Source organism: Stegodyphus dumicola, chromosome X1 (assembly GCF_044657685.1).
Source record: "Stegodyphus dumicola isolate Sdum_Otavi_A_Nest chromosome X1, ASM4465768v1".
Taxonomy (NCBI): Eukaryota; Metazoa; Arthropoda; class Arachnida; order Araneae; family Eresidae; genus Stegodyphus; species Stegodyphus dumicola.
This window is the reverse complement of record NC_140780.1, coordinates 117,974,016-117,989,482: the sequence shown is the minus strand read 5'-3', so window position 1 is coordinate 117,989,482 and position 15,467 is coordinate 117,974,016. Positions and strand designations below refer to the sequence as shown.

At 32.2% G+C, this 15,467-nt stretch overlaps 1 protein-coding gene and 1 non-coding gene across 2 annotated transcripts in view; both read left to right on the top strand.

Moving 5' to 3' along the window:
• The window catches only part of LOC118200394 (uncharacterized), a 250,507-nt gene that overhangs the window by 138,898 nt on the left and 96,142 nt on the right, over positions 1-15,467 (top strand). The gene's annotated exons all lie outside the window — the stretch shown is intronic.
• TRNAT-UGU (transfer RNA threonine (anticodon UGU)) lies at positions 1,950-2,022 on the top strand. Its single transcript has one exon. It is a non-coding gene; the product is annotated as a tRNA-Thr (tRNA).

Here is a 15,467-nt window from a genome sequence, read left to right as displayed (position 1 = left end):
ACATTATATTACGTAATGTATGGAATCGTATCAGAATCATAATTAATAAATTACAATCACGATACAAAAGCTCTTAAAAAGGCATATTATGGCATATTATTAGTTAGGCATATTTTGAATCCTGTGAATTAGGATTATTACAAATTATTCAGTTATAGCTATAATTAAAATGCCGAATAAAGATATGAATAGAAGTACGTTTACTCTTTGTTTCGTCGATTATTAAAGGAATGGACTATTTTATCTTGAAAGAGAAAGGACGCGGTTTATGAAACTTCGAATGGCCACGCCTTCGAGGTTCAGCAGTTTGACAGGGACAATGAAACGTACCTCATAAATTGGTAATATTTACCAGACTATGTGGATGAAAAACACTTTGGTAAGGTGAAGTAACGTAACAGTGGCAAAAATGGAACACAAAAGCTGTTCTTCTAATGTCGAAATAACAATAGTAGTAAAGTAAAGTAGTCACAATACGTCAATACTTATAATCTCTCAATATAACCGTCTGGCATGTTTACCACCATCTGCTAAATTACTAGAAGACATTGTATATGGTTCGATTCCCGGCGAGGGCGTTGCTCATTTTTCACTTTTCCTGCTTCCAAAAAATCCTAATGTCTCTTCAGTGGCTCCTGAACTAAAAAGGGTGGTGGATGATGATCCTCCACACCTAGGATTTGGCGACTGGGTCCCCTAAAAACCCCAGTCGCCCTTTAAAAAGGGGAGTATATAACGTATTTCTCCCACCTTCTTAGCATGCCTTCGTAGTGTAGTGGACTGAACGCTGAGTGCGTATTCCAGAGGTCCATGGTTCGATTTCCGGCGAGAGCGTTACTCATTTTTCATCACTCCTGCTTTAAAAAAATAACCTAATGTCTCTACAACCCCATCGGGCTTTACATGTTGTCTTTTAATCTAAGCGATAGCAACTATTTGATTTTTCGGAAACTTTTGTTGTCATAAATTTTGGATGACAAACTGTTTTCTACATTAATGCCAACTTCATTGTGGATCCAATACGATATAGCTACGGCCATTTTAGCCGTCATAATCATAACTACATTAGATGCTACATTGGTCTACAATTGGTGGTGGCTTACAAGGCTTCGTCGTTCGGTGTATTGATCTGCTCGTTCACCTGACTATCATGCCTTGATTACTTCTGGTTTCCAAACTTAATTTTTTCCCACAGGGCGTTAATAACATAAGTAATAAACGCGAGCAATGTTTCGATAAAAATATAAGCTCAATAAAAAGGTGCTTTAAATCAAAAATGTAATCCCAGATCATTAATCGATAAGTTATCGTTCCAAAAATGTGATGTATCAGAGGGAAAATAGCAAACATAAACTAGAATACTTGATTTGTATACCTAATACAATACAGTTTTTTGATTTTAAATTTATTTGGAGCTTGCAAATAGTATTTAAGCTATTAAAAAGTGAAATTTAAACCGTTTAATATCCCTGCTTTAATTTTTGTTGAAAGGTAATTTTTTATTGAAATAAGCAAGGGTGAAAAGTTGTTCAGTAATAGTATATGTGAATAAATATTTCCGAATTAACACTAATATTTCTAGAGTGTTTAAATACCTTAACTCCAAATATTAATTTTCAGTGAAAAATGATTTTTCTATGCTTGTTATGAAAATAAGAGATTTCTAGTTTCCGTAGGATTTTTGAAGGCATCATCATACCAATGATTATGCTGCAGAGTTATTAGGTTTTTTCGAAGCAGGAGTCGTGAAAACTGTGCAATGCCCTCTCCGTTAGTCGAGCCCTGAGCCTCTCGAATGCATTATATGGAATTTGGGACATTTGGTAACTTCTCGTGTTTTATGACAGCTTTCTAGTCAATGTAAGTATATGATTTGAAAATCCAGGATAAGATTCAATAGCAGCCACATGCCGTTTGTTCAAGTTATAAGGTGACAACCTTCTTAGCATGCCTTCGTAGTGTAGTGGTCAGCACGCTCGGCGTGTATTCGAGAGGTCCGTGGTTCGAGTCCCGGTGAAGGCGTTGCTCATTTGTCATCTCTCCCTCTTCTAAACAACTGGATGTCTCTAAAAGTTACCTATTAATTATTTAATACTGTTAAATATTAAAATTAAAAAATAACTTCTTGGTGACTAAAATATTGGCATAATTTGAAAGAATAATCAGCAACGTGATAATTGAACATATTCAATTTTTGAATGTTTAGCAATTTTAGACTTTTAGGTAAATTACATGTATACTGTTAAAATTAGAACTTAAATATTTCATTACTTTCGTCTTAGCTGTAACATATGTAGAACTAAAATAAAACAACTTGCGTATAAAAATATAGAGTTTATTTTAGAGAATATGCGTGAAAATTATAAGGTAAGCCTATTCAACTGCCTTCCCAAATTACTTTTATTAAAGTTTGAGATTTTTGAGATTACCGAGAGTCATTTCTGCCAATGAAAAATCTTCGTGATAGTATGCTTCGAAATGCCTGCTGAAAAGTTGCGGTTTCAGTGACAACTCCTTCTCCAGAATAAATGTATTTTCTTTTGAACAGAATATTTTTGTTTTATGCCTTGTCAGTGCATTTACTTCTCAAATCATTAAAGCTTCAGTTTTCGAGATGCGAGAATTTTTTCCTTTCGTTCAAAATTCCTCGCGAAAAATGATAGGAAGTTTCGAAACTTGCCTCATTGCTTCTACTTTTATTATAAAGAAGAGTTTCGTGGAACTAAAATAAGTCGCAGTAAGGGTTATTACTATCAAATTCGAGTAAAAGAAAAACTAGAACTGTATGACTTCTAAACAAGAAGTTCGGAAATGTAAGATTTTTGGGTTAAAGTAAAAGTTGATATGATGTATTACTAACACCATATATAATTAAGCTGCAGTTAATTTGGAAAAAAAATAAATGAATTAACACCTAGTTCCTTGATAAATTACTTTCTTTTTTTTCTCTTTTCCTTCTTTCATAATTTCTATTTATGCCGATATAAAAATATATTTTAAGTTATTTATCTGAAAATAGTGAAGAAAGGGACTGTTACTTTTTATAAAGCATAATCGCACTACGGATTTTCAGTAACTCTCATTTTCAAAGAAAATATTTATTGTAAATAACTGCATTAAGTGCCAATCGAATATTAATCTATAATCATTCACAGTGTATAATTGACAGAAAATTATCCCTCTGATGATCGCTTTGTAATACTTTTCAATTTTCTAGGGCAAAGAACTTTAGAACTGATTCTATTTTTTAACCTGTTTAAGAGATCAAAAATTTCCTTTCTTTTTTCTGGATAAAGAAAAATTTTACATGTAATGGTTTTGGTGCTTTTAACTTATGCTACTAATTTAGATTATTTTAACAATTTAGGAAGTAAATGCTTCTAAAACAGATGCATTTTTATGTTAATCATTGCCTCATATGAAATAAAATAAAGTTTTAAAATTGGGATTTTTTTTATCTCATTATGATATAGAGGGTTTCTTGACTTGAAGCAAGTGTCTATCACCAAGGCCTTTATGACAGAAATTCGTAATTTCATTTCGCCTGGAGAAAGAAACGCCGAGAAAAAAAATTGTGCAACCAGCCTTTTACTTTTCCAATAGAATGAAATTCGAAACGAGATTATCAGTGTTCAGATATTTTACGCACTTAAGTAAAGAGAGCACTGAAAACGTTGAGGAGTTTCGAGCCGGATTTTTCATAAAGAAAATGAATAACTTTATTTATAGAACTGTTATAAAAAAATTTTGGGCTTTTGTTTGGCAGGTTAGCATTTTATTAGTTAATTAAAATTCTATTTCATCATATGTATGCCTTTGTGAAATGATTGGTAAATATTATATTTATTAATTTAATTCCATTAGGAAATGTTTCATAGAATAATTGTTAATTATACATAAACAATTCATTGTAACATATACTATTTTTGCGAAAATGATGAATTTAACATCATAATATGCAATGAGAATAGACTGTAACATTACTATGAAAATAATTTATTCAGCAAATTCAAGTGTATTAATTTGCGTGTTTGAACAGAATAATAATATGGTCATTAATGCAGTTAATAGGATTCAGTAAAAAACATACACGCGTATAATTTTTTGTTTTCTGTTTTGAAAATTGCACCAGTAAATTATAATTTTATTCTATTCGTGGAATGAACAAATGATACAAAATTAATTGACAATTAATTAGCTAAAATTGGTGATACTCTAAAATTTACCACATGCTACGTCTATGTAAAATAATACTAAGAATTCTTGAAATTTAATTGGGCCTTTTAAAATTCCTATGATCCCTTATAAAATTAAATAAAAGCTTTCTCTTTCTATGTGTTCCGTCTAAAATGTTCTATCTATTTATATGCACAAGTGTGCCAGCATTGAGGGTCGCAAATTTAAGGGGGGGATAGAACACAGTAGTAATAACAAATATTGTAACACAGTAATGAGAGTTGGAATGCGAAATGTAAACACGGAAACAGAGTAATTATGAAAAACATGAGAGCCGAAAAGGGATTTTAATCCCAGGTGCTTACAAGAAAAATATTGGATATTTTCAAGAATTGTTTAAATTAATATTCATCAACTGCAATATATGCATCACATTTATGGAACGCAAACTGACTCTTCCGAAGACCTTATCACCAGAATTAGCACCGCTGCTGCAGACGTATGTGACGTTTTAGACACTTTCCAAAGTGTGCTCCAAATACTTCGCCATCGTTGCGATATAAGTCCTGAAGCTGGTGGTCATTCATTTAGGAGATCCTCGAAAATATCAAACATTATTTGTTATCCTCATTCACACTGCATATTCCACGACACAGTGCATAATGCAAATTGTTATTTTTGACCTGTTTTATCACCTGTTAAAGTTGCAACCTTCAGTACTGTTAAGCCGTATATATATATATATCCTTGTGATGTAACAGCTTTTGTCCGGAATAAATAGATTGGTGAAGAATCATAAATGTAGTCGTAGCTTAAATTATCAGACGATAAGTTTAAAAAACAGGATCCATTTATTATTATTCAGGAGAAATAGCAGTTACAAAATCAGATAGCCAGAGTAAATAAAAAGAATTACTAATAACTTTTTGTATGAAGTTTACTGCATCGTGACATTTAAGAAAAAGCCCCCGATATTCCTTTGAGAGTGCTTTTTTAGCCTCTGGAAAGGCGGAGCTTCGAAGAAATGACGTCAGCCTCGTCAGCCAATCCAGTTCGCTTTAAATATTTCCAGAACATTCTAAAACTGTACGTGTACAAAAGGCGGGAAAAACAACTTGACTACGGGGCTGTGGATTTAATTCCACGTACTTTCAAATAAGAGAACGTCGCCATTAAAAAATGAAAAGAACATACAGTTAGAATTTTAAGTGTATTCTTGACTATGGAATTTTATTATTACAAATATATATTATATATGTACAGGGAAATTACAAAATATTAGAAATCTTTCTCTGTACCTTCTTTGATTAGCTCCTTCGTTTTAGCTGTAACCCTATAGTTAAAATGCCTGCTGGAAAGCTCCTCCGTTAGTATGTCATGAGATGTTTGTCTCTTCATTTGTTTCGGGAACATATTGTATCCTGAATAAGAACAGTGAGCTTACTAAAGCTGTGTTCCAGATTGTGTGGAATAGACGGCACAAGCAGGAAGGGTATACTAAACCCTTTATTATCTATTACTGTACAGGTACTCCCGAACTTCGGGATACAGAGACCAACCACTTGTGGTCTGAACGTAAAAATATAAAACTACTAACTAAAACTCTAACTAAAAGCTAACTTTGAATTAGTATACAAATGCCTAGCACTAGGACTGGCCTTTATTTAAAAGGGTACATATGTAGTACGCTGAGCTGCGGAAACTACAATACATTTGTCAAATATCAAGAGGGCTAAACCTCCGGCCTTAAAGGCAAACAGCAACCGAGTGAAAACTCGTAAAACTGCAGTGGCAAGCGGGTCGCTTCCTAAATCTCCTTCTCTCTCTCTCTTGGCAAAAAGCCACAACTTAAATACTTGGGCGTTAGCAAGACAATTTGCATAAACAAGTTAAAGCATTTAATTCTGGAAGGAAGTAGAAAATAAGAAGTGATAGTACAGTTTTAAAATAAAATAAATGTTAAAAAAACTTAGGATCCTTACAAGTGTAGCGATGCATACCGCTCGAAACTCGCACGGGCAATCACGATTTATGGCAAAAAGTAGAACTCTTTTGTTTACCACTTAATATCCTTCTGTACCTCTTTAACGTGCTAACTGCGCAGAGGCGTTACAAGGGTGAGGTAAGGTGAATCACTAGAAGGGGCGCCAAATTGGCTATACGATTTCGAAAATTACCTTAATTTTGTTTTGTTAATTTGTCAATTATTATTAGGGGAAATATGCTTCGGCAAACTTAGATTAATAAAACAATAGGAAGAACTGCAAGAAAACCTGGAAATTAATTCAATGTGCATTTCGATGTTATTTCTTATTTATCAAAAAGTAATTTTTTAATATTTTCATTTGAAAGCTATAAATAATTGTCTATATTATTTTTCTGAATTTATAAAGCTACGATTAAAAAATACTTTAAGAATTATGGTATAATTATGCTATAAGAATTATGATATTCTGATTTAATACCTATACTTTTGTTTAATACAAATATAGCTATTTTGATATATATATATATATAGGGGCGCGCATTGCCTCAGGTGAAAAAATATCTTGGCACGGCTCTGCAATTGCGCACACATATTCCAATATAAAATCTGCATATTTCGGTCCCCTTTACTTGCATCAACGTTTTTGAACCTGCGCACAATATTTAAAACTGCAGCGCCTTGGTATTTTAATGTCTGCTTTTCTTTTATTATTTTGAGGTTATATATTCATATGTATACGCAAATGTAGCGCAAGATATGAACTTTTTAAAGCTCTTTCTCTTGTGCAAGCATTTTTTGATTAAATAAAGGCTCTAATTGCTTTATTTCACAGGACAAAGTTTTGAGATTATGTGTCAAATATTTTTTATGGTATGATTATTAAAACAAAAGGACATAAAAGCCATTATCAACAAAAGTCTCCGTGATATCTTCAAACTAAATTTTAGGGACCATGTATGATATTGTTACAAACAACTACCTATACATTTAGTGTTTAACACAAATATCTAAATGATATTTCTTTTACGTGAGAAAAGCATACGTAGATGAAAATGATCTCCAGTTCCTGCTTTCAAAAGTGCGGAGATTCAAACCTTTTCATTTATCATAATTCAGTTTTGTACGGCTCCTGAAACTGATGCCTTCATTGCAGACGAATAAAGTGGTATAGTTTTCTATATCTGAATCAGGTTTGTATGTTCTGGATGATTTCCTTCTTATTCTTCCTGCTCCAGAATCCTCAGTAGGCTGAGAAATAGCTTACATATTGGCACTTTATTGAGAGAAGGTCCGTCTAAACGTTAACCTATCCGCTATCTTTTTTCAAAACGACATCCAATATTTTTTATCGAAAGGTGTCTTTAAAAGGTTTGACTCATTAATTTGACCAATGATGATTCATTTTCGATCTGGAATCAAAACTGCATTGTTCAAAGAATATTCAAACTTGCAGTTTTCTTGAAACACTCCGTTTAAACTAGCTGGTAGGTGGAGAATCCTTATCGTGTTGTTTAGAAACAGTAGAAAACTATTAGTTTATATTTGTCTTTCATGATACCAAAACTTATTTTCCGTTTCGGGAACTAGTTCAGCAGTTACGAGCTATGAAACTAAGTCGTTAAGCCAATAAAGATTTTTCTTTCAGAGCAAATTTTATATCGTAATATTCTTATTTCCTTTTAAAAGTAACTTATCGGCAACTGGGAAAGGGGAAAGTTTCTTTTTGTAGACGATTATGATCTCATTTTCAACACTTTCAGTGGTATGAGTATTGAGAACAAATACTGCTTTTAAAAATCTGACGTACTTATTTCTAGTTTGAAAATTAAATAAATAAGAAATTATCCTTTAACACAGATTCCCATCAATTTCTAACTTTTATATCTTAACAGAAGCTTGGACCTGTCTGCCATAGGGTAAATTATTAATTTATCTATCCAATTATTAAATATAAGTTTCAGATTTACTCAGAATACGCATAATAAAAGAATTTCAGTCATAGTTTTGGGAAAATATTTAAGAATATGTATCTTAAATATTAATTAGAATGTTTTCATACTCAAATTTCAGTTTTCGTTTGAACAAACAATGGCGGTTCGTTTTAGAGATCTAAAATTTCCGCTGAATGTTCCAACTAAATTCTTCATGAGGATATTTAAATTAATATCTGTAAAATTTTGATTTTAAGCATGCACGGATAAAATTTTTAAGTATAAAATAATGTCCCCAAAATATTTAGTCCAGAGAACTTCGAAAAAACTGCAAATTTGTGGACCCAAAAAGAATTAAAAATTTTGAAATATAATTCCCAATAAACATTCCCATTACAAATTTTAAGCATTTATTGCATTTTAAACATCTGTGAAGCTCCATGAGCCTCAATGAAGTGGATCACAGAATATCAGTTTTTGGATTTTTTCTGCATCCATTAAGGCAGGCAGTTGGATGAATCAGATGTCAGAATTTGTCAGACATGAGGACATTTAGACAGATATTGAAAACGTGTGGACGTATAGATACATATTGACTTTTCTTATTTTCAAAGTTATCTTTTGAGGTTTCACATATGCATAGCAAGATAATTAAAATTATAGTCAGCTAACAAGATGTTGAAAAGAATCTTATTCTGAAATGTAAATGCTGAAAATATATCACAAACAGGAAATAATTTTAAAATTCTGGTCGAAACTACATGCATCCATTATTTAACCATTATTCTGCTATATCATGTTTACGTTACAAATATTACTCAGAAAAGTTAAGTAATTTAATCGTAGCAAACAAGAAAAAAACTTAAAGGAAAGTCAAAATTACCTGAAACAGATGCACGGTGTTTTTGATTTCAGTTTATGAAAGAGATGTTTAATCACATCCACAAACTTCATCGTGATAGATAGGAAAAAGTCAGAAAAACTGGACCAGAATTATTATGTAGGAACAGGTATTGCAGAAAACAAATATATAGAATTTATACTAATGTGTACAGATGATGTAATATATTGTAGAGACATTAGGCTATTTTTAAAGCAGGACATATGAAAAATGCTCCATGCCTTCGCAGACTCGAAATTGGAAAATGCTCCATGCCTTCGCAGAGACTCGAAATTGGAAAATGCTCCATGCCTTCGCAGAGACTCGAACTTGGACCTCTCGAATACGCGCTGAGTGTGCTACAGCATGAAAACATGCAAAAAAGGAAGGAGAAAATACCTTATATACTCCCCCTTTAAATGGGTGACTGGGGATTAGGGGACCCAATCGCCAAATCCTGATGGTGAAGAATCATAATCCACCACCTTTTAGTTCGGATGCCACTGTAGAGCATTAGGTTATTTTGAAGAAGGAAAAGTGAAAAATGAGAAATGCCCTCACCGAGACTCAAAACTGTACCTCTCGAATACGCGCCGAGTGTACTACTGTTACGCCCCGAAGGAATGGAGAAAGGGGGGGGAGAATAAATACAGATATTTAACTGCATTGATAAACTTTATTGTGCGAGGTAGGATACAAAAAAAAAAAAAAAGAGGGAGAATGGGCAGAAATTAACACAAATTTGGGCTATAATTGGGTTCGTTTATGAGAAATTTTGTCAGTTTTTAAGACAATACAAAATAAAAATTTGCATGATTAAAGAACTTAATTATGAATTAACAAAATTACCAAATCGTATCATCAATTCATAATTTAGTTTATTTCTGTTACTTTCTAGCGAATTATTAGGAATCTGTGTGATCAGAAGAAGAACCGCCTACGCTTGCTTAAAAGCCCCCGCAGAGGAAACAGTTAAACAGTTGCTTCAGAATCAGATTCCAAATTCCTGTCTTGCATGAATCGCTTTAAACTACCCCTCCACAGTTCTCCCTTTTCCCATCTAAGAAACACACGCACAAGGAAAAAAATATTCTTCGTACACATACAGAAACAAATCCCAAAAAGAAATTGAGCCATATTAACTTCTCTTTTTCATGTCCGCAACGCAAGTAAAACAAAAACAAAATGCGACATTTTTTTTTTCTTTGCCTTCAGAGGCGACCATCTGGAGCATTGTGGAATATTTTAAACCTTTGAATGTAAGCGAGAGGAGGGATAGGGAAAGAGAGAGCACAGCAACATGTACTATTGGGGAAGAAGTTAGGGCTAGCGCAATGCCGGCATTTATCGATTGAACAGCGACCGCTCTCTAGAAGCGGTTGTGTGGACAAATTAAAATCCACTATGGAGACGCCCTCCAACTGTTTCAACTGTTTGATCATGTCAATAGAAGTGTCCGAGTATATTATTCTTTTCATTACCTGGAAGAATGGGATAGGTAAATTAGACTGACAAATCAAGGAATCGAAGCTTATCAGTAGCATCTCAAACAATGCTTTAGCTTTAAATCTACTGCTATTTTTTTTGTTTTGATCTGAATAGTCTTAGAATTAATGCTGAAGGTAACTAATCAGGAATCAGCAGACAGCACTGATCTGCATATAACCAAAATAAGGCAAATGGCTTTTTAGCTCAAAGGGACAATTTGCCCAGAGGAGCTATTAATTTCGTTTTGGCATTTTGCCTTGATTCACTATAAACGGCGAATCACTTTTTAAATTGTTGCCACCAAATATTAATGCCCTGTATAATATTTGAAGAAATTCAATAATGAAGAATCTGCATACATGTATGTACGTTTCTCGCATTATGATAAAACATATTTTGTTTCAGATATTTTTGTAATTTTATTGTCAGGAAAAATTTGAAAACGAGCGAGAAACACGTTTCTATCACACCATATCATACGCAATGTAAAATAATTTGGTTCAACGCTAAAAACAAATAATCTGCCTTAACTTTATTGACATTTACACAACATGAAGTAAAATTAGTATAGATTTTACGCAGGACTAGTTTGTTTCTTCGATTGCCAAATCTCTCGCATAGGCATTGCTTACTATTATTTAAAGAATTTGAAACGATAATAATTATGCAAGCAGTTCGTATGCCCCAGAAAGGATGCGCTGCATTTGGCTCACCAAAATTTCTTACTAATAACTTTGATTTCTTTTTTCAAGATGTTTCCGACTTATTTCGTCAAGCGAGATGGGTGTTTTGACATTTTTTATTGTTATATACAACTAATATTACTGAACCTAAAAGAAAAAAACTTTCTTAAATGTGTTTTTTAGTAATTTTTAATACCTTGTTTTGTTTACATGTAGACATGGGGTCTCTGAGATATAAAAATTCTTCAGAATGTCGAATTGCACACGAATGACCTGAAATCTTTGTAAAAGCTCTAACCGAATGCTGAATGTCTTGTTACATTTTGTTTTTGCGTAAGTAAATATATAAGTAAATATGCGCTTGTTTCCCTTCTAAAGTCCTCTATGAAGGCATTCTTCTGCATAGACAAAAATATTATACCGCTTTAACCAGATATTTCAAGTTCGGTAGACATTTGTTAGTGGTTTTACCGAAAATATCAAGAAAACTGCTGTGAGATAAGAAAGGAAGAAATGTGTTGGTGCATAGATATTTTGCAATGTATAACGCAGAAGATATTTTCGGCAACTTCCATAGCCCAATATTAATTACACAGAAGATGTATCAAAATTACAAATTAGATTATATTCGTTTGTAATACAAGAACAAAACTTTCTCAGATTAGAATTGTGGAGTCTTATGATCACCTTATTTTTGAATTTAATTTAAATCAATGACTGTTGTTATCTTATGCCCTGCAGATGCATTTTATTTTTATGCCTAAGTTAACATTATGATCCGATATGAAGGTGTTAACTTATTTTTACATACTAACATGCAAACTTAATTACAAAATACCTATGATTTTATCTGGACTTCATACCAGAATAAATTCCATAGCTACTGTATGAGAAGTCAGGAAGGCATGTTTACCGCAAATCCCTTAATTTTTTTTACCGCTAAGTTCGATGGCTTCGTAGAAGACTTTCGCAAAGAAAGAGACAAATCTGGGTTAAGGCTAGGGAAAAAACAAAGAAACCCCATTTCCAATGGTGCAATATAACATAGGACGAACGACTGTTTTTTCCACAACATCAGCCACTTCACCAGAGAATGTCCAAGAGAATTAAGGAAGCTAATTACAGATTTAAATAATGATGGAATTCATTGCTTAAAATACCGAAGAATTTATTTAATGTATGAAATAGGGCGTCTTTTACTAATAAGATACGAAGAGTTTACTAATAATACGAAGAGTTGAGTGCCGGAAGCAATCCTGGTATTAGCCTCATACAAACGAATAAAAAAGTATGCGTGAATCTTCCTAGCAGTATTTACAAGACAATCTCTTCTATAATGTCCTATGTTTGCTGGAATATAGCTAGTCAAAGTCATAACATGTTAAATGATCATAAAATTGAAAGGGAATATTTCAAACAGTCACTGGAAATAATGACTAATTCAATAGTTTCCACCAGTTACACAAGGTGTCTCACAGCTCAAAGTTTATTAATTACGGTTATTTCATTATGATTTTTTTTACAGGTATTCTAAAACCTTCTGTTAGCATACATTATACTCACGATTTTGACACAAACAGAGAATTTTCAACTGACTGATGTACGGTAATGAAAAATTATTTTTTACTGAAATCCTCCTGTGGGCCGCTGAGGTGCTGTCAACGAAATGCGAAAATTGTGTGTACGATTATTCAGTAGGATATCTACAATGAAAAGTATATTTAAATACATAATAAGTTTTATAAATTTACTCTATTAAGTTTTTTATCTAAAAATTTTAAAATGTTTTTCCTGTAAGTCTCAGAAGTATGTGATCAATAAATTTAAGAAAGAAGATGTTTCATAGATTTTTTAGCACTAAGGAAATAAGATCAGCTACTATATCTAGTTTGGAGCTGGAAGTCTAACTTGACCACCTGAGGTCAGCATGTGAAGAACCATCCATTAAGTATTCCAGATTTTGAGCATGTAGAACAAGTACTGATAGACGAAAGAAACTCCCTGAAGTGCATAAGCATAAATGAATAATAATAAAATTCTGTCTCTTTATTTCCACATGCGACAGGAATGCCTTGGGGTACAAGGCTGAATAGCCATTGAATGGCAGAAAAGAAATTGAAGAATCACGTAAGCATTCCATGGGAGGTAGCATTCTAGACTATTTTCGGAAATATCGCTTTAAATGATGTCCTTTTTATTCTTTAGTAAGTTTGTAGAACTTGAAGAAATAGCTTACCTAAGCAAGATGAAAGATTTAAAGGATAAATGACCTTTTTTTCCCGATTATAATAAGAATCCATTTTATGGAGCATTGTGGCTGTAAATAAATGTCTGTTCTAAACAACTGAATGAAGTATTTTTTAATTTGCTATTATATATTTTTTGAAGCTGATACGTTAAAAAATGTCTGGCGATTCTTCCTAATTCTCGAACTATGTATTAATAAATGCTTCATAAAGTTTTATTTTAATTAAGAAATGAACTTTTTAATCTGAACGTAAGTGCGATGGTCGCAAATTAGCAAAACCGTTTTTTGATCATATATTTAGCATTCTTTAAGACTCGGAAAAATTTCACTTAAAACGAATCTCGAATTAGATTTGAAATAACAATAATTCTGATAATACAAATATTAAATATGTCATAGCATTTGATTTAATTTACAAGCAAAACTTATTTTTCTAAATATTTATTACTATATATTAAATAAGGTGAAAATGACGTAGTTGAGCGCAAGGGACAAAGTAAACTTAAATATCTTAATCTCCGTTGGAGTCTGGAAATCAAGATCTTGGACTCAAATTCGTATCTGCTGTTTACTAATGAAATATTCCGGACTGAATGTACAAAGGTGCAACTATCAAATACAAGTAAATCTAAAGGATATGCACAATGCACAATTTAGATAAACTTAAAATACTAAACTGCTTTTCAGGGTTCGGTCGAGATGAATAAGATATTAGGAATAAATGAGGCTATGTGGAAGAGAATGACAGTGACAGAAATTGAAAAATTCGAGCACTGAATACAAATCAAATCAAATAATCTTAGAAAATTATAAATGCACTAAGGCTTAGAAATTAACAAGGAAAAATTTGAAATGACAAATATTTCCTGTGTTTATTTATCCTTAAATTAACATGAATATCAATTTCTCAATCATCTTCCCACCATCTTTTTGCTTGATTCAAATAGAGAAGGAACAACTCGGATATATGCCTTAAAGAATATAGTGAAAACAAAAATCCGTGCTTTTCGCCTTTTTCTAGCTAATCAAACTATAGAAAAACTTCCTGCTGTTATTTCCATAAAAATCTCATAATTCAATGATTTTTTATTAAACATTTGCCATATATTCAGTTCAGTTTAGCATACGTAATCTTTATATCCTAACATGCATTTATATGTAAATGTGTATATATTTCTTTGCAAAATATAAGTCTTGATGATTTCTTGGTTTCGTGGTACAAACATACACATATGGAAAGAAAAAATGAAAAGTTAAGACATTAAATGGTTAAAATATAAAACCTCATAGCAGTAAAATCTTCAGATTAGCTCTTTGCAGCATCTTTTACTAAAAAATTTATAGCTGTGTGATGGAGGCTACATTAGAATGCTAAATAAAAAATAGACCTACGGAAAAATAGAATGCGAGTAAGCTTTCTGTATTAATGTGTGACTTCGAAATCACTAATCATTGAAGAAGAAGATATCGGATTGCTAATGAAATCTGAAATTAATTTAAGGGCTTTCAGTCTTAATTTTGAACTTTCCAAGGTTTCATAAAATTTGTAAATTATGTACAATATCATTATTTAGAGCACCTCCAATCGAATAAAAAATAAAAAGTGTGCTTGAGCATTGTTTAGTATACACCACACTGCCTTGTTTATGAAAGAGGAGTAATCTAAAATGACGTACTGACACAAAATTGAAACTTTATTGCTTTTGAAACAGCATTCATAGGAGATGATGTTGTAGGTGAATCAAAACCATTTTCCTTAATTTGATTATTTGGGAAAGAAAGTTGAAAAATTCGATATAATTGCTTTAAATTCATTAAATAACAGCTCCTAGAAAAATATATTAATGCTGAGAAAAAAAATGTTTAAAAAATGTGAAAACTTAGTTTAGAGAAGAAACAAGTCGTAAAGTAAATGATATATGTCTTGCTTCATCTAAGTTTCTGAAGAAATGCAGCGAATAGTTTGGAGATAAAACCAGTTTTAAAAGGAAATTTGTTTATTTGCATTTCGATAGAAATGTGCCAACTAAATAATTTAGGTATTTTTCTGTAATAATTAAAGCACAGCTCCAGA